Here is a 24,685-nt window from a genome sequence, read left to right as displayed (position 1 = left end):
GAGACTTGATGGATAGATGTTCATTAGGCAGAGGTCGGGGATAGGATGGGAAATAAGGCAAGTGCTTTTCAGGCCCAGGGAAGAGTTACAAGGAAGTGAGACAAATAGGAATGGGACAATTCAGGAAATTTCCGTACAGCTGTCAGGGGCTGGGGAGTGAGGGGGAGTCAGGAAGATAGGGCTGGAAAAGTCAGGGAAATTAAAAGTCAGATTGTGAAAGCCTTGAACACCGTAATAGTCTGGCTTTTAATTTTGCCTCTAAAAAGTCAGTTATTTTTATTTCTTTTTGGTTTTTGGGCCGTAAGTGATAATCATTTCACTCTCAGAGTTGTTTTTAAGGAAGACTTCTCTAATAGCAGAGTGATAGGTGAATTTAAAGTATGCAGTTGGTGGTAGAGAAACAGGAGGAGACTGTGATATTATTTTTCTGTGATATGATGAGTACTCTTTTACCTGAAGAGTAGCAAAGGAGGAGCTTATGTTTCATTCTAAACTCAGTATAAAAATTAGATTTCCTCTCTGCAACATTTAGAGATTATTGAATAGTAGGTTAGCAAATGTCTTTGAGTGACTGCTGTGTGAAGAACAGTAACTAGATAGATGCCGGGGCTACATAGAAACAGAGCAGTGGTGGCCGTGTGTGGTTGTTCACACCTGTAATCCCAGCACATTGGGAGGCTGAGGCAGGCAGATCACTTGAGCTCAGGAGTTTGAGACCAGCCTTGGCAACATGGCAAAACCGTGCCTCTACAAAAAATACAAAAATTAGCCAGACATTGTGGTGCACACCTGTAGTCCCAGCTACTCAGGAGGCTGAGGTGGGAGGATCGCCTGGGAGGCGGAAATTGCCATAAGCTGAGGTGCCAAGGTCCTGTCACTGCACTCCGGCCTGGGTGACAGAGCAAGACTCTGTCTCAAAAAACAAAAACAACTGTCCCCCGCCCCCCAAAACAAACAAACAAAAACAGCAGTGGTTCTCATAAGCCTGACCTCCACCGGTACTACTGAATCCATTTCCAGGAGTTAGCAGTGTCTTCATGAAGTTCCTTTAAGGGGTGCATTCCTGGTTACAGGCTCCTGAAGTAAAAGATAAATTATTTTTAATATTGAATTTAAAATTTAATTATGAGAGATAAAATATCTCTATACAAACAACTTGAGATTGCAGTCAGCCTATTACCTGGGAGCTTTATAAAGAATATAATCATACCGTCAGTTCTTGGTTATTTTTAATATCAGAGGAAACGGTAACACCCAGAATAATACCTGCAATAGAACCTTGAATTGAAAAGTCATGTCTTTAAAAAAAAAAAAAAAAAGTCATGTCTTTAAAGATATTTTAATGTTTACTAAAATCCTGATATACTACATTTTTCCCCTCAGTGAGCAGTTTTAGGAAAGTCACTCATTCATGTCTGAGTTTCTGCTGAGTTTTGGGCCCTGTCCTAGGTGATGAGAATATAGTGTAGACAAAAGCCATGGCCCCTTTTGCCTTTGATAAGCTCCTGAAAATACATAGACTGTTGTCTAAGAGGCCCACTTTTGGAGGGTAGTAAAATGTACCACCTAGTTACCTGTCCGTGCAGAAGTGGGAAAGAGGATTTGGTTTAACAAAGCTAGTGATAGAGCATAGAAAATTAACTATGTTTTACGTTTAAGCTCACATGTAGAAATTCTGCACAATTCTTGGAACCTGGGATTATACTTTTGAGAGGCATTAACATCAACAAAATAAATTCTGCTTGATTGAAAGATTTGTAACAATCTCAGTCTTTTAAATTTTATTTTTCTATTTAAATAGTGGGAAACATTGATTTTGATCATTTGCCATGTTAATGGTGTGATCTTTTCTTTTTCCATCTCTGATAGTGATAGCACGTTAGCTTCCAACCTATGGGATGGTTTCAAACAAAGCTTTTTTTAGCCCAAGTTTCCTAGATATGGAAGTTAGAGTATTCTATATTTTTGTACTAGAAGTTTTCAGATTTGAGTTCAAAGAGAAGAGGTAATGATAAAAAGGAAAAATAAGCCCTAGCACAATAAAGTCTTTTTATAAATTCTGTTTCAGTGGAGGAAATAAATAGTATCTGAAATTCAGTTGGCATTTAAATTCATTCAGTTGACTCAATCTCTCTCAGCTAATAGTTCAAATATACATGTTGACGATTCCAGGAACAGCCATGAAAGCTTTATAGTAAGGTATATACTGACTTGATCCATATCTCATTTTAGAAATAAACATATCCACAGTATGTACGTTTCATATACCTAAACGAGATTTCTTTTCTTTCTCTTCCTTTCCTTTCCTTTTTCTTTTTCTTTTCTTTCTTTCTCTCTCTCTTTCTTTCTCTCTCTTTCTCTCTCTCTTTCTTTCTTTCTTGCTGTTTTGGGGTACATGTGCAGAACTTGGAGATTTGTTACAGAACATGGGGGTTTGACACAGAGTCTTGCTCAGTCACCAAGGCTGGAGTGCAATGGTGCAATCTTGGCTCACTGCAACCTCCGCCTCCCAGGTTCAAGCAATTCTCCTGCCTCAGCCTCCCAAGTAGCTGAGATTACAGGTATCTGCCACCACACCTGGCTAATACCTGTATTTTTAGTAGAGATGGTTTCGCCATGTTGGCCAGCGTGGTCTTGGACTCCCGAACTTCAGTGATCCGCCTGCCTTGGCCTCCCAAAGTGCTGGGATTACAGGCATGAGCCAACATGCCTGGCCTAGATTTCTTTTTTTTAAAGTCAGTTTTATTGAGGTATGGTTTATATGCAGTACAATTTGCCCTGTTTAGTTTTATAGCTCTATGAATTTTGACAATGTACATAAGTCATATACCAGTACCACAATCAAGATACAGAATGTTTCCATCGCCCTAAACAGTTCCTTGTCTTCCTTTGTAGTCAATCCCTTCCCCTCATTTCCAGTCCCTAGCACTGATAGGATTTCTGTGCCTTTTGTTTTGCCTTTTCATTATGTCACATATAAATGGAATCATACAGAGTCATAGAGTCAGTCATATTTTGTTCAGCCTAATGCTTTTAGGTTCATCCATGTTGTCACATATATCAGAAATTCAGACCTTTTTTGTTGCTGAGTAGCGTTCCATTATATGGATATATTATACCATTCCATTACATGGATTTATCCATTCACCCATTGCTGGACATTATTTGAGTTTTCAATATTTGGTGAATGATAAAACTGCTATATATATTTGCATAGAAGTTTTAAAATAGACATGTATCTTCATTTCTCTTGGGTAAATGCCTAGGAAGGGGATTACTGGATCATGTGGTAAGTGTATGTTTATAGAAACCGCTAAACTATCTTCCAGAGTGGCTAAACTTTTGCATTCCCACCAGCAATATATGAGAGTTGTAGTTGCTCCATGTTCTCATCAATACTTGGTATTATCGGTGGTTTTTGTTTTGTTTTGTTGTGGTATTGTCACATTAATTTGCATTTCCCTATTGAGTGTTGATGTTAAGATATTTTCATGTACTTTTTTGCCATCTGTATCACTTCTTTAGTGACGTGTCTATTCAGATTTGACTATTGAAAAAACTGGGTTGCTTTCCTGTTTTTGAGTTGTGAAAGTGCTTTATGTAGTCTGGATAGCAGTATGTGGACTTATTTTAATCCTCATACTCTGTGTGGTAGATACTATTAGGCTACATAATAGATAAATAAGTTATGATGCAGGATTGTTAAGTAACTGCCCAAGATTACATACCTAATAGGTAGCAGAGCTGGGATTCAAACCCAAATAGATTGACTAGAACGTGTGTCAAACTGTTTGCCTTTTTTTTTTCTTTGATACTCTCATATGCAGAGATTGACTTATTAGAGTTGTGAATAGAACAAGGATCCAGTTCCTGTAGGTGATAGAATAATGCTAATAGGGACACTCCTGGGCAAAGGGATAATATCTTGTAATGGCAGCTCTGGAGTCATCTCCTTAGGAACAGCTAAGATACTTGTTTCTGTTGAAGAGGTATAATTATTTTTCCTTTAATTCTCTTCACATTACTGGTGGCCAGAGTACTTCTTTTAAATTATGTTTGGAATATTTGCCATTATTAAGTAATGGGGTGCTTTATATAAATGGATTTTCTCAATAGCAGAAGCTTATCCTTTTAGGTATCTGTTCTTCATAAAACATCTCACACACTTGATGTCACCCACTTTGGCTTTCGAAGGCCTGTCTTACACTAATGCTGACTTGGAGACACTTAGTGTATGGTAATATACTTAGGGAATATTACAACTTACTGACCTTATATAATGGCTTCATATGGAATACTTTTAAAGTTATATTTATTTTTAGTTTTATAAGGTGGGTTTTTTTTTATGTCATTATCAGCTCTTTCACTTTTTCTGACATCCTTTTATGATACTGTTCCCCTCTTTTACCTGTTACAATTTTTATTTCTAATTAGCCAAAAGAAGATAATCACATTGTTAGGTTTACATTAATATTATCTAAAATAAATTTCAGATATGGAAAATTACGTGGGGGGAACTTTCCAGTGAACAAGTGAATCTCCCGTGACTGCTCAGCGGACCTTGTTTCTTGGTGCATGGGCTCTGAATAGTCATTTTGTGTAAGTGAGCTAAAGTAAGCTAAATATGACATTTGACAGGAGAAAACATGATCTATATTTCTTTTTAACAAATTTTTAATTAACAGTTTGTAAAACCATGGAGATTATTTTTCAGTAAAAAGATAAACCAAGCAACGTTCAGTGTAAGAAATAAATAGGCACTTAATAGGCAGAAAGTCGGTTCACAATTGTTGCAGTTTTGCAGCATTTTGTAAAGTTCCTAAGTCAGTGACAGCTTGTGGTCTCATCTATGCCTCTGGTAAGCCAGAATAAACTCCCAACTCATTAACTAAAGGGAGCAAACCTTGCTAAATCCTATTTACTTTTTGTAAGATACTAGGACGAAGGCTGTCTATTGAGCTGCATTTATCATTTCAAGCGCTTTGGAAGTACTTAGTGCTTTCAAGCCGTTTTGATTAATTTAAGCTCTTAGAATAAATTAATAAGTATATTCACCCAGAGGCCAGGATAAGTAAGTGTAGTAATATTTCAGTGCTTTGGGCACTTTGTCAGATGTATTCTGACTTGGAAGGCAGAGCTTCGCTGGCCACAGTTGTCCCCTTAGGCTGGCCTTGCCACAAGTGCAGCGGAGCTGTAGCAGGGTGCCTGGCACAAGAGGCTTGAAATATACATAGAACATTTTGCTTGAAAGGTAAATCAAACTGTGGCTATCATTTGGAAGTAGTAGAGTTATGAACTATGATCGTACCGATAATTTTTAAAAAGGGTTTTATCGAGCTTGCAGTTTATTTAAAATCATTTTGCTTTGTTGGACTCTAAATTACTTTCTAACATTGGGGTGTGGGTTTTTAAAAAGTCTGTAAACCAGTTTAATTCACACTTATTTTTCCACTGAACTTTGAATTTTCTAGTGGATTTTATCTGTTTAGTGAACTTATAGATCTGCATGTGCCTTTGTAGTTTGCTAGCCTTTCCAGACTACGCAGCAATATAGCTCTTTCATAAAAGGGTTAATGAGTAGCCAGATTATACTCACCAGTCCATTGTTACATTAGGCGCCACCGAGTTTGCTATCTCCCTTCCATCCCCTTTCACACTTTATTCATTTCACAGTTTTATTTGGTACAGTAAAGTAACTTTTAAAAATTGAGATTTTTATATTTTAAAACAATATATAGTTTTTAATTTTGCTCTCTTGTAGATTCTTACTCTCTTTTATTGTTAGTTTTAAATTATGGCAGTTCATATGAGCTTAGTAATAGTCTAATCAAGGTAGATCTTGCACCTTGCCTCTTCTTCCCCACTTTCCTATACCGTTTTTACCTGCAGATTTGCATGTTTGACCTAGCAGAATAATTGGGTCCACAGCAACATGGGCGTGCCTCCCTTAGAAACACTTGGTTTCATGTATGACTCATAAGCTGAAGCACAGACACCACTTCCCCAATCTACAGGAGCCATTTTAACAGCTAAAACTTGTCGGATTGCTTTTTATTTTCAAGCCCAAAAGACGATAGAGAAAGAATACTTGAAGGTAACTTGTTACGATTTTGTATGTTTGCTTCTGGCTGTTTCTTGAGCTGATAAACAGGGTGGTTCTTACCTGTCGAAGAACATGGCTGAATGTGTTCTTTAACTCTCTGATAAAATGTGTGTGGTCAGTCACATGCCTGATTGAACTTAATTGCTAGGAGGAAACAAAGCACTGAAATTCTGGAAGGTTTTAGATCTTCTTGTTAAAGCATTTTATATGTCTTTGTGATTTTTTTTTTCTATGTAATTTAAGAATAAAAGAGGTTTTTTGTTTGTTTGTTTGTTTGTGTTTAAGTACCACAAAGCAAACTAAGGTCAAATTTTAATTTAAAGAATCTAATTGTATTTTTTGGAGTAGTTGAAGTTATAATTAAGTAAACCGTATTATTCCTATGTGATATGGATGTTAACAATCCAAGGGCAGTGGCTTTGTTTTGGCATTTTAGCTAAGGGTGAAGTTTTGGGACAACTCAGTCATAAGGTGTTGCTCATTGACTGTTACGGTTTTTTTTTTTCCTCCCTCTCTGTTTTTAAAGTTAATGAAATTTTATTACACGTTTCATTTTGGAAACCCAATAGAAGTTTAAGTAAAGTGAATGATTATTTAGATAATAAGTAAAAATGAATATTAGATTATTTAGATAACAAGTAAAAGTGAATATTAAAGAGGAAGAAAGACTAGCATGATTCATTTACTATTAGGAAAAAAATGAAGTTTTATAATTCACACTGGAAACTTGTTCTTAGTAACAACCTTAGAGGTAAAGCTGTCTTCTGAGGAAACGTGGTTATTTCAATTTTGTGTAAAAAGATAAAGTGATGAGTATTGGCCTTCCTTCTGTATTACTGTACTTAAAATTTGCTTGCTTTGAATAAAAAACCTTCTGCAAATGAAAAGATTGCTCAGTCTTTTCCTGAAGTACTTGTCATTGTAGTTACGAGATTTTGGCTGGTGAGTATACATCCTGCTGTGCCTTAAAGTCCTAGGTGCTCTGTAAAGCTGAGTGCAGTAGTATTTTATTTCTGAAACATATTTATGAAGATAAAAATTGGAATATGCAGTGATTCCAAAAAATAGAGTTTTTGGATATAAAACTTGCCAAATCATTTCTTGTTGACCAAAATGATATTTAGCTAGTTCTTTGAGAATTTGCTATGCACTTTCTAAGTGCTTGAAGGCCTGTCAGATTACAGGGAAGACAGAAAGGCAATCAGTTATTATTTCTTACTCTTTTGTAAGGATTATTGATATTAACATCTCAATTTTGCGGTCTTACAAGAAAGACACAGCGGACATTTTACCAATTCATCTGAGCCATTTGCTGTCATCTTTGTTTGTATATTGCTGGTTTAGTCAGCCTTTGAGTAAGCAAAAGCTGTATTTACCTCTAGTCTGGTCTGTGTGAAAAATCTAATGAAGACTTTTCTATTTTTTTAAAAAATTTTTTTTTAAGGTGGTGATCCATAAGAGAAAAATCAAGAGGCACACAAATAAGCGGCATAATTAAGATCTTATTTATTAAAGAGAAGTAGAGGAAATTGGTTTCTTAAATTTAAGAAGCTGGTACAGTTTAAGTAAAATAGATATTGTTTATATATTTTCTTATGTGATAAAGACTGAAGTGGAGCTTCAAGGAGAAGGGAGAAGGGGGAAAAAAAAGAGAACCAAGAAAAGACCAGAAAAATGTATTAAGTAGTTCCCTCTCCACATTTTTCCTTCCATAAGGTTGAATGTAAGTTTGAACTGAGCCATCAGAATTAAATTTAGAATTACTGATTTATAGAACTTTAGTGCTGTAAGTGACCGAAGATTGTCCAACTGCCTCACTTTTATAGATGAAGAAACAGTGGCCCACAGAGGTCCTGTGATTTGCTTGAGGTCATGCAGTACCTCATGGCTTCCCAGTCTGGAACTGCTTGTGCCAGTGCACAACAAGTGATGCTTTGTTTGAAATGCTCTATATTTCCTTAAGAGTAAATAAAACCTTAATTAAGATGTTTGGTGATAATCTTGGTGATAAGTTGCAACCAAATGGATCAACCAGTGATTTTGAAAATGTAGTTAGTTTTCTTTTTCATCAGAAAGATGATGCATTCATTTTATTTCTACAACAACTTTTTGTTTTTCAGCATTAGAATTTTTTTGTTCATGACATTGCTTATTTTAAGATGGCTTTAGACGGAAATATAAGGAGTTGAGAATTTAATTTGAGCTTCTAGATACAAAGACAGTTTTATTTCTGCTTTAGTTTTTTTTTTTTTTTTTTTTTTTTGAGACGGAGTTTCACTCTTGTTGCCCCAGCTGGAGTGCAATGGCACAATCTCGGCTCATCGCAACTTCTGCCTCCCAGGTGCAAGCAATTCTCCTGCCTCAGCCTCCCAAGTAGCTGGGATTACGGGCATGCGCCACCACGCCCGGCCACTTTTGTATTTTTAGTAGAGACAGGGTTCCTCCGTTTTGGTTAGGCTGGTCCTGAACTCCCGACCTTGGGTGATCCACTCACCTCGGCCTCCCAAAGTGCTATGATTACAGGCACAAGCCACCGTGCCCGTCCTTACCTCATATTCTTTTAGGAGGGCAGATATTGTTTAATGTGATACCTTGTTGTACTAAAGTATGTGTATTTGTAAAACTCTGCGTGTGAATTTACAAAATCCAGAGGTGTCTAAGCTTTCACATTACACTTATCTTAAATTTGACCTTATTATAAGGTAGTTAATCTCATTTTATCTTTGTCACATCTTCTCCTCCTCCTTTGAAATAAGAGAATTGTTTGGTATCTACAAAATCTTTTGTTAACTTTTTGGTATGTTTTATTTGGGTGGTTGGAAAATCTCTAGGTTTGAAATTTGGATTTTTAATAGTTTATGCATAACTGCTGAATCTCCTAAATGTCTGAGTGCCCTAACTCAATTCAGTGTGAAATTGTCCACAGTGTGGCCATCATTGTTCTAAACAACAAAAAGCACAAAAGGCTAGGAACATGGACTTTATCCTCATAAACTTAAATTCTTGTTGGGAAAACAGGGCTTGTTAACAAGTGAAGTAAAGAATGGGACCAACCACTGACTAGGTAAATCCAGGTTCAGATTGCCTAGAGATAAAAGATGACTGAAAGAATACTCAGGAGAGTTTATCTTGAAGGAATGATGAATGTTGAAGGTCGAATAACATTTACTATGTTAAGAAGAGCGTCTTCAGTAACAATAAGAATATATGCTGTTTGAGAGGAGAGAGGTTTTATTCTGTTTTTTCTGCCTTTTTCAACCTTTGACAAAGTACCAAGCGCATATGAGTAGAGAGGTATTATTTGCTGTAATAAACCTTTGGCTACTCTTTTTTGCCATCTTATGTGACAAATTCAGTTGGCCATCTTGCTGAAGTTAAAGATGGCACATCTTTAAAAAGCACTTGGCCCTCAGCTTAATCTCTGACTGGTTTCTGCGTGTTGTAGGTAATACTATCTGATAGTATTACCTTTAAAGCTGTAATTGTCAACCTTTGGTGTAACAAAGAATCACCCAGCTTTAACTCAGAAATTCTGATTCATTAGGCCTAGGATTTGCTTAAACAATCAGCATTTTTTCCTGTGTACCCTAAATGATTATGATGTAGGTGCTTATATGCCACGCTTTCAGAAAGAGAGTTTACAGGTTTAAGGCTATGAAGAGGAATTAGCTGTTTTGCATTTAAATATGTGAGGTTTTAGGCAGCAATGCTGTTTTGAAGCCCATAGCCTCTAGTAAGGAAGGAAAGCAACTAGGGTACTTTTTTTTTTATCAGTGTTGGAACCCATTTAGGCTCCTTTCCCATCCCAGTTATCCCTTTCTCTAGTCCATTTTTTAGCTGTGCTATATGTTGTTCAGCCATGCGGCTATCCCTCTTTCCTTTTCTCTGATCCACCCCCGCAGCCTACTGCCATATTGACCATAATAAATAAAGTAATCTTTGTTTTTTAATGAAATTAACCTATTTTTTATTTCTCAGTGAACTCTTTCAGTGTTAGTTGTTTTGGTTCCAATTGTTGCTTCTTGGTTTCCCTCTCCATCCTCTTATTCCTGGGGCTTTAGGAAAAACACTCCCTTACTGATTTAGGGTGGCATTTACAGCTTTTTGAAAGCTCTTCTCTCTTGGGAAATACACTATTATTATTTGTAATATTTTTCTTTTCTTTCTTTTTTTTTATGGGGGGGCAGGGGCGACTTGAAGACCAGTGTGATAGTATGTACTTGTTTGAGTCTGGGAGGAAGTAACTTTCTTTAACCCTGTAATGCTTGGATATGAGTTTTGAAGCTTCTTCAGGTATTTAACTGCATCTTTGATTGCATATTTGTAGCTCTGCCTAACATTCCATCTCACCTAATGGGACATTGTTCGGTATTCACTGACTTGTATAAATGAGAAGAAAGTCCCCTCAGTTGAATTGTTTGAAGATAATCATTGCTTTCACAAATTAACCAGAATGTTTTGCTCCTTTACTTAAGTAAGAGCTGCTTCATATAAATGGTTGAAATTAAGTTAGTAATATTATTGAGTCAACTCCAATGATTAGGACAGTTTCCAACTATCTGAACAATTTTTCTTCCATTAGTATGGAGAACCTACAAGAGAGTTTTTTGTGTCTTGTCAAATGAACTGTATACTATAATAAAAGTGGCTGTTGAGCAGTACTACACATGTCTTTTCTGGTCATGGTTCTAAGCACCTTAAGTTATTATATGAGAAAAATAACTCATTGTGTGCTATTTGCTTTGTTGACAGAGAGGGAGAAATTATGCAGATAAGCTTCAGATGTACAAATTTCTATGCAGAAATGTTTTGATTCCTTCTCTTCCAGGTATTAACATCATCCTCATTGTCAGAGCCCTCTTGCCTTCCATAGTTTGTATGAAGATTGGTTTAACAATTTTTATATTAAAAGCTATCAAAGTGATATATGCACACCATTCAAAATTTAATTCATAGGTCTGTAATGAAAAGGAGCCTCCCTCCTCTACCCCTTCTCACTCTCAGTCCTGCTGTCCAAAGGTAACCACTGAGAGAAGTTGTTTTTATTTTTTAAGTTTGTGTTTTCATGTGATTTGTCCTCTTCCTGTGTTCCACTCTGTATATTAGAAGCTCTTCAAAGTAGCAGGCACCAGTGTGACTTTACATGCTGCAGTATCTACATGATAGATGCCCAGTCATATAGTGATCATTATGTCTGTGCTGTTACATAGTGCAATTTTAAAAATCTAAATATAATTAAAGAAAATTAGTTTCTGGGTTTAGAAAACAGTCCTATAAATAGTAAAGCTATAAAATTTTATAATAAAACTATTAAAATGAAGTGATTTAACAATTTATATACATCTTATTTTTTATATCAAAATACTAAATGAGAGTTTAGTATTGTAATGGGGCAATTCATTATTTTTTCTTTAAAAATGAAATGCGCAAGTAGGAGAATATATAAAAGATATAGAGTTTAAATAAAATTGTAAAGTGTTACAACATGGGTAAACATTTTGTAATGTTATTTAAAGTTTTGCCTCATATGTATCTTCAGAAACAACCCGTGTTAAGAAATATAGAGTATGTCTATTACCCTAGAAGGCCCCCACTCCTATTCGTGTTTGTTTCTTTTAAAAAATAACTACTATGCTGACTTTTGTGATAATCTTTTCTTTATAGTTTTACCTCTTTGAACTTTATATACCTGAATCACACCATATATTCTGTAGTGACTTTGCTTCTTTCATTCAGTTTTGTGACTTATCTTACTTTTCATTGCAATATAGTATTCTATTGTTTGTCTATACCAGAATGTATTTATTCTCTCTTGTTGATGGCATTAGATTATTTTCAACTTGGGAACACTTGTACATGGTTCTCTGGAACATAAATGTAGAAGTTCTCTAGAGCAGTATCTTCACATTGAGGGATGTGAAGGCTTTGCAGAGTATAGATAGTTTAATGTAATTTAAAGATCTTCATTATCTTTCCTAGGATCAGATACCTGCCAATGATGACTTCTAACCCATTCAGAATCTTTCTATGGTGTATTGCCCTGGGGTGTAAAATCCACCAGGACCCTAAACAGATGGGCAGTTGATGCATTACAGAGTAAGCTGTAGACAACAATATATTTGACCCCTAAAACAGTTCAGTATGCTTGTCATTTCTTAACTAGAATTAAATTATTTCAAACATAATTTTGAATAAAAAATAAATTTTAATAAATACTTGTTCCCAATTACGCATATAAAAGCAATCCTACTATATTGACATACATGTAGTAAAGTTATACAAATACATAACAGGGAAGATATCAATTTTAGAATAGTTGATGAGTGGGCACTGTAGCTTATGCCTATAATTTGAGCACTTTGGAAAGCCTAAGTGGGAGGATCACTTGAGGCCAGGAATTCGAGACCAACCTGGGCAACATAGCAAGACCCTGTCTCTACAAGTAGAAAAAAAAATTTTTTTTTAATTAGCCAGGTGTGGTGTCACACTCCTGCAGCTCCAGCTACTTCGAGAAGCTGAGGCAGGAGGATTGCTTGGGCCCAGGAGTTAATGCTGCAGTGAAATGTGATTGTACCACTGCGCTTCAGCCTGGGTGACAAAACATGAACCTGTCTCTTAAAACAGAGAGAAGAAAATAAAATCAAACTTAGAATAGTCCAAGAAGGGATGAAATGAGACTGGAGAGGGATATTAGAGGAGGCTTTAACTGTAGATGACCTTTTTTTCTTAAAAACAAAACAAAAAAAAAACCGCAAAAAACCAGAAACAAGCTATGGTAAAATATAAAGCTAGGTGGTAGATAGATGAATCCTCGTTGGTTTAACTGTTTCATAATACTTTTTTTTTTTTTTCTTTTTTTTGAGATGGAGTCTTGCTCTGTCGCCCAGGCTGGAGAGCAGTGGCACAGTCTCAGCTCACTGCAACCTCTGGCTGCTGGGTTCAAGTGATTCTCCTGCCTCAGCCTCCCAAGTAGCTGAGATTACAGGTGCCCACCACGGCACCCAGCTAATTTGTGTTTTTTTTTTTTTTTTTTTTTTTAAGTAGAGACGAGGTTTTGCCAGGCTGGTCTTGAATTCCTGACCTCAAGTGATCCACCTACCTTGGTCTGCCCAGTGCTGGGATTACAGGTGTGAGCTGCTGCGCCTGGCCTCATAATACATTTTTATCTGTAAGCTGTAGTTTATTTTTGCTCCACATTGTAAGTATCTTGAGGAATAATATTTAATTTGACTGGTAGTAAAAGTTGACTTAAAAAAAAGTGGCAAATAAACTTTGCATCAGAGCCAGGGGCACTGAGATGCACCTGTAGACCCAGCTACTTGGGAACTTGAGGTTGAAGGAATGCATGACCCCGGGAGTTTGAGACCTGGGCAACATAGTGAGACCCTCGTCTCTCAAAAAAATGAAAACTCTGCATCACTTAAAAATGGGGTCAGGTACGGTGGCTCAGTCAAGTCTGTAATCCCAGCGCTTTGGGAGGCCAAGGCAGCTGGATCACTTGGGCCCAGGAGTTTGAAACCAGCTTGCAAAACATGATGAAACCCTGTCTCTACTAAAAATACAAAAATAAGCCGGGCATAGTGGTGCATGACTATAGTCACAGCCACTTGGGGAACAGAGGTGGGAGGATCACTTGAACCCAGGAGGTCAAGGCTTCAGTAAGGCATGTTCGTGCCACTATACTCCAACCTGGGCAACAAAGTAAGACCCTGTCTCAAAAAAAAAAGTTAACTGCCTATTTCAGTGAAAGGGATTGGGTAGATTCAGATGTAAGTGTTATAAAACTGTGTGTCTGTCCCAAATAACTAAGAAGATCTAGGCATACTTCTGGATGGATAAATAGTAATTTCCAGTTGAGATCCATTAACAAATTGGAGCTTTAGTTACCTAGAAGTAATTTAGTTAGGTTTCATCTTCAGAATTATCCCACATTCAAATATTTTTCAAAAACACATTTCAAAACAAAAACGTTCATAAAATAATTAGTATAGTATTAACATCCATGAATGTTTAAGTAGCTAATAGATTGTTGCATCTAACCAGATTTACTGGCATATTCAGTGTTTCATCTTGCTTCCTGATCAGTGTTTCATGTAGCTTCCTTAGAATTCTTACTGTAATGATAGCAATTCCTGAATCTTTAGTGATTTTTGTTGTTACTGTTACAAACTCCTGGGCTCAATCGATCCTCTTACCTTGGCCTCCCAAAATGTTGGGATTACAGGCATGAGCCACCATGCTTGGCCCAAAGCATGTATATTTAACAGCATTATTTTTAATCAAGGAAAAATTCCCAGAGAGTTTTTTTCAATATGCTATTCTCAGAAAAGACTCCTTTAAAGGGGCATATAATAAATAATAATATCCTATAAGTAAAAAACATATATTGATAAATATGACCTAGGAAAACAAAAGCTCTTTGTGGTCCTCAATAAATTTTAAGAATATAAAGGGATCTTGACACCAAAAAGTTTGAGAACTGCTGCACTATTGCAACTAGTAATTTAAATATCATTCTTAGAGTTTTACATTATTAAATTGAAGTTAAAAAAAACACAAGCTTTCTAAACCAAACAACTAGAGTAAAAACATTAATTTGAAGTTTTTTTTTTCCCAATGAGAAAAATCATAGACTGTCACCTTTACCATTTATTTACTTGTGTCTCCTAGCCCTTTCCACAAAGAATAACCAATTCTTTAAAATTGGGAAGTATATTAAATTATTACCTTTAAAATTAAAATATATTAAACTTTGTAGCAAAGGAATGCAAATTAAAGTCAAATAACCCCCCTGTGTTTTTATCCATCATATTGACAATAGTTTAAGTATTGTGGGTCGTTGCAAATGACATTAAATGTCCATGCAGGTGTTCTGTTGCTAACAGTATAAACTGAAAAAATCTTCTGCAGGACAGTTGGCATTATGATATCAAATGCTTGGAAAGTCTATGTGCCTTTTGATAGAATTCAGTTCTTGGTAGAAAATTTAAGGATGGGACCAAAGATTCAGTTATAAGGATATTTGAATCATATCCTGTGATTGTGTAGCAGTTCTCAAACCTTACACTTTTTTTTCCCCCAAGCTTTATGCTCTTTATATCAAATTTATACTATTAAAATTGAGGCTCCCAAAGAGCTTTGGTTCATGTGGGTTACATTTACCAATATTAACCAGTGTTAGAAATTAAAACAGAAACTTGAAAAATATTAATGTATTTATTTACAAATAATACGCCCATTACATGTTAACATAATTATTGTTATGAAGGACAAGTTTGAGCCAGGTACAGTGACCCAAGCCCAGCTACTTGAGAACCTGAGGCAGGAGGATTGTTTGAGGCCAGGAGTTCAAGTCCAACCTGGGCAACATAGCAGGACCCTGTTTTTTTTGAAAAAACACAGTGCAAAAAAAGACAAATATGTTTTCCAAAACAAAAGCTGTACCGAGAAGGGTGTAAATCTTTTATCTTTGACTTCACAGAAGACAGCTATATTCTCATATCTGCTTTTGCATGAAATCTGTTAGAATATGTTGCTTTAGTTGAAGAATATGAAGAAAATTCGGCCTCGTACGATGTCTAGTTGCAAAAAGTAGATGTATTTTAATGTCCACTTCAGATAATTGTGGATATTCTTTGATACTACACCAAAGCTCATCAACAAATGCTAGTTTTTTAAAGGTTAGAACAATGAGATTCTGAAAACCTATGAATGAACTTTTTGTCCCCTGTAACATTAACATCTATGGGTCTGTCTTGTACTTTGAATGGATTGATTTTTTTAACCTAAGCAAGATTTTGTAACATCATGCATGAGTCATTTGTGTATTGCAAATGTTGACATAGTATCAGAATCACACCAGTCTCATCAGAAAAGCCTTTTAAATGCATTGAGAAGCCAACAGAGTCAAAGCAGTAGATACAAGTTTTCTAAAATTCTGATTTTCAATTGAAAGCTTGCATTTTATAATTGGTGACAATTGCTGTTGTTTTCCTTGACGTGATGGGCATGCTTTATTCAGTTTTGGAAAAATTTCTGCCAGATATCCAATTCTGAATAATAATTAGTTCTTTTAAGTAAAAATTACATTCCATGAAAGCAGCAGCTAGTTTTAAGCTCACACGTCAAAGAATAGTAGCATAAATGCTTTTTCTCAAGACAATAATGCTATTTCTGTTTATGCCAGAAGTAGTACTTTATTTGTACCTCCCATTTTATCACTCAGAATATTAAAAACATATGTATTTAATGGTTGAGATTCAAGAAAATAGTTTTTACTCTTCTTCAAAGACATTCTTAAGTGAAGTCACCATTTTAAAATGTGAGTGCCCAGTGGTAAGGAGTAGACTCGTGGCTTGAGGGTGCAGCCTTGGTCAGGGCAGAGACACTTGCAGTTTCATCCTCTTTTGCTTTTGCATCATCAGGGCAAGTGTCAACACAGTGGAAAAGCCAAATAATACCTTGCCATTATTATGAAAAGAGTTGTGATCTCAGGAGCCCCCTGAAAGGGTCTCTGGATCCTTTGTGGGTCTGAGGATTACATTTTGTGAATCACTGTTAATAGTGCAACATTAGAAATAATACAAATGTCTAAAAATTAGGGGTGGATTAAATAAATGTTATATGGCAGAAATATAATTTTATTAAAGTTTATGTTAAATATAAGGTTATAACACAATATTTTTCTGTTTTTGGCACCTCTCTAATGAGGAAATCAGCATTCTTCAAAGAAAATGAAGGCATTGGTTCTGAGCCTCAGTGCTTCCATTTAGTTGATGCCTTTGTGATTCAGAAAAGGGAAGTTGAAAGGCAGAAGGTGGCAGTTACTGTCTTCTCCAGTAGGCTAAGGGATGTTTGTACAGCAATTTTATTTTTACAGTAAAAGGAATTGGCATTGGTATCAATCATTTTTAGATACTTTATAATAATAATAATAATAATAATAATAATAATATGTGGAATGTGCCTTCAAATGAAATTCCTCCAGTAGACTCAATTTCTCTTTAGGCATTTTCTGATTTACATTTTCCCGTTGTGTTCTTAATTGAGAGAGCTTTCAGTTGCTGCATATTATTTAGCTTCAGACTGAATTAAAGAAATGAGTTATAAGCAGGTTAGAAGGCTACTGTTGAGTTGGGTCCCTTGGGCTTCCTGCTAAGACCTCCACACAGGGCGTTCCTGAGGTGTATTATCTGTGCTCTGCAGCAGGGAGGAACCCTTTTTGTGAGCGGCATCATTGAAGATTGGCTGCTTTGTGCATTTGAGGTATTTCTCTTTGTTATAATGGAAGCCTAATAATAATCATGACTTGTCTTGAGTAAGGTTTAATATTTTCTTAAGTACCAAGTTCTAGGGAGGGTTTGATGTTTAAAATTCCTTTCCAGATAGCCATTGTGTTTATTCAAAATTGTATGTCTTAGATAAACTTGTTAAAGTGTGCTGGAAGAATATATACAGCATGCTGTGTATATAAAGTTTTAAAATATACTATACAAAATGTATGTACTAAATTATAAGGAAAAATAAGATTTTAGATTTAAGTTTGAATAATTCATTGGAATTAATGTTACATGTGTTTTAGTTTGAAGGGCAACTTAAAAAGTTTGTATTTAGACATAAGGTATATTGTGTAAATTATTTTATTCAAAATGTTTTCATTGCAAACTGAACATCGTGCCTGATCCTTTTATCTGTAGATCAGAGAAAAACTTGCGTATTGTTATAGGATAATTTACAACCTTTTAGTCTTAAGAATAAACTGCAAGGAAGATGTAATGCTTATCTGCCCTTGGTAGAACAGAACAGTTACACATGGTTAACTGTGTTTGATTGTTGGGTAGGTGATGGACACTAGGTTCTCCGCAGCTGCTCTGAGACTCCCCCACTCCCTCCTCGTCCCACCCGCCACCCCCCCCCCCAACCCTTAGGGTTATTTCACTAAGCATCAGAGCCAGAGGATAGGGGAGGGGAGCTAATGTGTAAGGAAATGGATGTTCTTCTTCCTTCATTCTTCCTTCATGGTTCATGGAGCACTTACTCCTTATTCCCTAGATACTGGGGACAATTTAGCTAATACATTTACCAGTGACAGCAGAGATATACTAAAGATGTGCTAGGAAGGCACTAATAACTCTTAGACTCCTATAAAGAATGAGCTAGATCCTTCTGGTTGAAAAATACTGGGTAAAAATGAAATTGTTTCAAAGCCACTCATTTAAGAAATGTTACTTCAGGAGTCTACTACCATGCTTACAGGTGATTATTAGGTATATGTTAAGTTCTGTTTAGGGAAGAGAGGTCACAGGAAGCCCAAGATGGATTTCTGTGCAGTAAAATATGAAGAGTGGTTTTGGACATTGACCTAGAATGGAATAGCACTAAACCCTGGTGGAATTGTAATTGTGGCAACTTATGCTTATTATAGCATAAGTAAATATTGACCAGTATGAATGGATAAGATAGCTGCATTTTGCCCAAGTTTATGATACAGAATATGAATCATATGAGTAATGAATGGAATTCATTCTTAAGGATTATTAATTTGGGAGGCAGCTTGGCATGATGAAAAATGCGCACCTCTTAGTTATAATTAACTGGAAGTTTGGTTAACATGACTTGAAGCAGGCAGGATTCACCTATGGAAAACAGAGTTCTATTTCGTTGTATATAGTTGAATATATATGAGTAAATAACATGAGCCAAGTTTGGGATATACAGGAAGTGAGAAGGGAGTAGAGATAGTTTGGTTGGGGGTTACAAATTGTAATCCAGGAGAGTGCTGATAAGAAGCCATGGTAAAAATGACCGAAGATGAAAGATGCAAGTTATCAGTCCTGCTTTGTTGATAGTCAGTTGCTTAAAGGTTTTTTTTTGTTTTTTTTGTGGTAGTTTTTTTTTTGTTTTTGATAGGTATAGCAGGGGTTGTGGGGGGTCATATATCAAGGTGGTCAAGTGTTACTCTTGTAAACAGTTGGGTAAAATAGTTTAAGGGCCTGTTCTGTTGTTTAGACACTTGGTTTTTTACTCAGTCATTGTGGTTTTCAAATCTTAATTTGTGTGGTGTTTGCTCCTAAGAATACTTCTTCAGAAGACTATAAATGAGTCTTTGCATGCATATTGAATCTTAGATCCCAAGACCAAAATACTTTTTTATTGGCTCTGTTTGTATAAACACTCTTCACCATTTATGTGTTTCTGCTACTGTACTTTGATATATTTTCACACAAACTATTGGACTATTTATAAAACAAGACATAAAGATGTAACAGAGAAGGCAGGAAATACTTGACATTTGTGTGCCATATCTTACTCTCTGCTTCCTGTCAGTTAAACCACGATGAGAGGAACAGAGACACAGATGTACAATTGCTGCTTTAATTTGCCACTGGGAGACTAGTTAAGCATAAAGCTAGTTTCATTAAACTTCTGCCACTTGTTGATTCGAAGGACATTGTAGGCTTCTTTGGTACTATATGGATTGTATGCATCATGTGGTGGCAATTAGATGTTTACTACAGCACCTAGTAGGAACATATATCTTTTACATATTTAAAAGGTATTTACTTTTGTGACATTTTTTAGGCAATAAAAAATTGGCATTTGAATTCATATATATGGCATAAATTCACTGTGAAATGTTAGGCTAATATTTTGATCTTGAAATTTTAGTATCTAATTATTAACTTTTATGTATTAGTATATCAGGATTCTGTAAAACTATCAAAGCATTTTGTAGCTTACAAAGTAAATTCTTACTTGGTACAACTTCAAGATGAAAAATGAAATGGAAAGTTATAGAGGTTGACTTATCTAAGAAAATACAGTTAGTAAATGGCATTCAACTACAACTTGAATGCAGGTGTTCTGATGCTAGATCCTGTATCCCTAATGTTAGGGAAAAGGTTTGTTTTCATTAAATTACTATTCTACCTATTTCTCAGTGATTTTAACTTTTAGGGTCACCTTTGCTTATTTTTCCTAGAATATCCCCTACCCCCTTTCCTCTCATGTTCCCTCCTTGGAAAAAATAGATGTTACTTATTTCTAAAGAAATAGCCCACATGTCACTTACGAAGTTTTTTCAGGTTCTCACAGGTATTTACCCCTCTCTATTCTATCATCTTTTGGTTGACTTGTTTATTTACATTGTTTTGTAGTTATCTGTTTACATTTTTTCTTTTTAGATGTTGAACCACTTTGGGGCAAGGATCATATCTTATTTGTCTTTATTTTTGTATACCCAGTAAATAGCATATAGTAGATTTCATAAATACTTGTTGGGGGAATAAGTATGTGCCTGATATTTATTTTCTTTTTTCTAGAATCATAAGCTGGTTAAAGAACTATAATGTGGATCTTTTCTACAAGTTGCCTTTCTGGTTTATTTCTAAGATAATTTTATTTTAAAAGTTATTTCCTACTTGAGCTCCACCCACCCCCAGTTCGTTTTTGCTCTTTATGGAAATGAGATATCCTAGTGAAATTATTAGTGTCTTCATCCTAGTTAAAAGTGGAGATAACATGTTGGTCCATTAAAAAATGTAGCTGAAGAGCTTAATTATTTTAGATTGCTAAGCATCAAAAATCTCTTACTTTTGGCTTTAATCTGGAAAAAATGTCTAGCCCTTCATTGTGGTCCTGATATCTCTACTGAATAAATGGAAATAATAATTCTCTTTGTTACTTTTTGCCTTTCCCTGTATTATTTTCTGTTGTCACCAAGTTTTTTGTGCCTCAGTGATTGGAGTGTTATAAATTGTAGTTGTCTTGTCAACAAAGCAATAAATTTCGCAAACAGAACTTTAGCTTAGATCTGGCCATTCTAGGAATGTCTTATAAAGTTTATATATTAACAGTTTTTCTAGTCGAAAATTGATAGAAGTTACTATATCTTTTTAAACAATAAATCTAAATGATCAAAGTCAGATTTAAGGATTTAATTTTTAAAGATTGAAGGAAAAATTATGAAGCTATATGAGTTTAATTTTTAAGGAGTTTTAGAAGAACCAAATAGTTATTTTGTTTATTAAAACTTAGGTAGACATGTGGAAAATAGTTTATAGGGTTTTTGAGTGTTCTTTTAATGTGAGACCTCCTTTTTTTGTGCTGTTTGTTGGGGGGTGTTGATGAATTTCTGAGTTTGAATCAGAAAAATACATGTTATGTATGTCCCTTTGAGGATAGTCAGTGAAGCTTGGCTTACCACCAGTTGGTTCTGGGAAGCGCATGCATGCATCATGTGAAATTCTATAGAATGCTAAAACAAACATATGAAAACAGTGATCTTTTACTGTCCCAATGAAGAATTTTAGTAAGTAAAAATTAAGAAAATAAAATGTCCTTTGATCTTGACCTAGCTTGACTTTTTAACACACACTGTACTTAGTATTCTTTTAAATTGTGTTTATTAATAACATATAGAAAAATTTATTATGTCTTTTTTTTTCAAGTAGCTTATAATCTTAAGAGATAGGACATAGTAAATAATTACTGAATTACATGAGAGAATGAACTTTGCCCACTTCTGCTATAGCATACATATTACTGTGATTTGCATTTGCCTTAGTTGATAGATTGTGATCACCTGTAGGGAAAGTCTTCTTTGCTACTTGTTGCTTTCCTATCCTTTTCCCTTACCCACAAGTGCCTGGCAGATAGGTCCCTAAAGAGTGCTTGTCCAAAAGAATATAGACAACACTGATTGATTGATTGATTGATTGACTGACTGATTGATGATTGATTCGAGATGGGACTTGCCTTTTTTTTTTCTTTTTAGATAAGGTCTTGCTCTGTGGAGTGTAGTGGTGGCATCATGGCTCTCACCTCAGCCTCCAAAGTAGCTGGGACCACCAGCTCATGCCACCATGCCCATCTAATTTTTAATTTGTGTAGAGATGGGTTCTTGCCTTGTTGCTCAGGCTGGTCTTGAACTCCTGGCCTCAAATGATCTACCCACCTTGGCCTCCCAAAGTGCTGGGATTATAGGCATTAGCCTCTGCACTTGGCCCTGATATGATTTCTGCAGGCCATCTACTATTAATATATAGGAAAAGACAATATGGAAAGAATTATTTCTTCTTCTCCAAGGTATTTCTATTTATAAAGGGGATTTTTTAAAAAATCCCAGTACACTTTTGTTTGTTGTCACATTTCAGTTGGCTGAAAGTCAGATTAAATCAAATGAAGGCTTTGAGGTTGCCCCTAAGTAAATCAGCTTTACCTGGAACAGTCTCCTTTCGGATTTATCTGTACCTGTTTCCTCCCCAGATTTTCCCTTTCCCTCACCTTATATACTCGCAGATTGTCTCTGAAAGGTAAAAAACTTCTTCCCACAACTCTTATTCCCCAACTTAGTGTAGGAGACATCACATTTTCTGTGTCCAGTTGTCAGGGGTTGGATTGTAACTAGGAGTTAGATATTGAACAAGAGAGACAGAAGTTTCTATTAATGGGTTTTGAGATAACAGCTTATATTGCCTGACAATCCCCATTTTTTTTTTTCTTTTCTTTGAAACAAGGTCTTGCTGTTTTGCCCTGGCTGGAGTAAGTGACTGTCTATAGGTGTGATCACCGTGCACGGTGAACTTGAACTGTTGGGCTGGAGTGGTTTTCCTGCTTCAGCCCCCTGCTATGGGAGCATGCCACTGCACCTGGCTTCACATTTTTAAAGCAGAATATTTTGAGGGGAACAGAATGTTGTGATTAGGATCACTGCATTCTAAGTCCTATAAGGGCAGAAATTTTGGTCGGTTTGTTCACTGCTGTATTCCCAGCACTTAGAACAGGGTCTCGTACATTGTATGTCTGTTCTTATGCCAATCATGCTATTTTGGTTATTATAGCTTTATAGTATATTTTGAAGACTTGTAGTTTGGTGCTTCCAGCTTTGTTATTTGCTATTTGAGATCTTTTGTGGAACCACAAAAATCTTGGCATCTCAAAGTGCCGGCATCTGGATTTACAGGCACGAGCCACCATGCCCAGCCTCCATATAAATTATAATAATAAAAAAAAATGTTGGCCAGACACAGTGGCTCACGCCTGTAATCCCAGCACTTTGGCAGGCCGAGGTGGGTGGATCACGAGGTCACAAGTTTAAGACCAGCCTGGCCAACATGGTGAAACCCCAGCTCTACTAAAAATACAAAAATTAGCCTGGCATGGTGGTAGGCACCCGTAATCCCAGCTATTTGGGAGGCTGAGGCAGGAGAATCACTTGAACCCAGGAGGTGGAGGTTGCAGTGAGCCGAGACTGCGCCATTGCACTCTAGCCTGGGCGACAGAGTGAGACTCTGTCTCAGAAAAAAAGAAAAAAGAAAGTGTTTTTCCTATTTCTGTGAAGAATGTCATTGGTATGTTGATACAGATTGCACGGATTGCATTGAATCTGTAGATTTCTTTGAGTTATATCTAATTATTTATTTTATGATTTATTATTATCATCTCTTTCCTACTCTCCTTGAGGACATGTCAGATTTTTGTATCTATGCAGAGATTTCAGTTTTTATTAGAGATGTTTAAGGATTAAATAAAAAGCAGTATACTGTATATGTTTTACTTTGTAAACCACAAAGAACTTACTAGACATTAGGTATTGCTAGCAAATAATATAAATAAACCTTATTGTGATACTGTACAATTCCTGGATGTGTCTTTATAGTAAAGTTTTTTTTTTTAATCTGGTAAGTGCCCATTACATCTACTGAGACAACTTTGAATTCTTGAACTTTCCAAGAGTACAACAAAGCTGTAAAGCAGAAAACACCTCTAATAAAGACTCAGGTTCGGCCTGGCATGGTGGTTCATGCCTGTAATCCCAGCACTTTGGGAGGCCAAGGCAAGCGAATCAGTTAAGGTCAGGAGTTCAAGACCAGCCTGGCCAACGTGGCGAAACTCTGTCTCTACTTAAAATACAAAAATTAGCCGGGCGCGGTGGCATGCCTGTAGTGCCAGCTACTCCAGAGGCTGAGGCAGCAGGAGAATTGCTGTAGATAGTGATACTGTGCTTTAGCCTGGCAAACAGAGTGAGACTCTATCTCAAAAAAAAAAAAAAAAAAAAAGGCCAGGTTCAATGCAGCCTCATTTGGTCAACTAATTATTTTTACAGAAGCATCTTCTTAAATGAAGATTTTGTGAATGCTGGTGATAGCAGTCTCTATTTCGGTGACGAAGAAAGGTGGATCTGTTATTTATATCACATCTTTCTTCATTGAATAACTAAGGCAGCATCATCTATTCAAAATACTTAATACTGACAAGATACAGTCATCCAAAGATGCAACAGTTCATTTATTTCAAAGTTATACTGGTGTTCAAGTGAATGGTGGGTAGTTTTGATGTTCAGTTGAATAATAAGAAAGATTATGTGGTAAGTAGTCATACGGTTTTGAAAATCTTATTTTCCTGTTTCTCCCCTCTTCCAGTTCTTAGGTGAAGAACAAAAATATAGAGTAAATTAAGTGATTTAAAGAGTTTTGTCACACCCTGAGCAGAATAAAAACCACGGTTGAGAATCTCTATTTTAAGTAATTAATGAAGAATTTAAGGAGGGCAGTATACACATTGGTGATGGGAAGTTTTCAA

General features: G+C 35.9%; 1 protein-coding gene across 1 annotated transcript in view; it reads left to right on the top strand.

Annotated features, from left to right (window-relative positions):
- Positions 1–5,986: 5,986 nt before the first annotated feature.
- Positions 5,987–24,685, top strand: part of ELF1 (E74 like ETS transcription factor 1) — an 86,127-nt gene continuing 67,428 nt past the window's right edge. Inside the window, exon 1 of the mRNA XM_007960219.3 lies at positions 5,987–6,094. The gene's annotated coding sequence lies outside the window, so the exon portion shown is untranslated. The remainder of the gene's footprint in view (positions 6,095–24,685) is intronic.

Source organism: Chlorocebus sabaeus, chromosome 3, assembly GCF_047675955.1.
Source record: "Chlorocebus sabaeus isolate Y175 chromosome 3, mChlSab1.0.hap1, whole genome shotgun sequence".
In the NCBI taxonomy this organism is placed as follows: Eukaryota; Metazoa; Chordata; class Mammalia; order Primates; family Cercopithecidae; genus Chlorocebus; species Chlorocebus sabaeus.
This window is presented reverse-complemented; position numbering and strand designations above follow the sequence as displayed.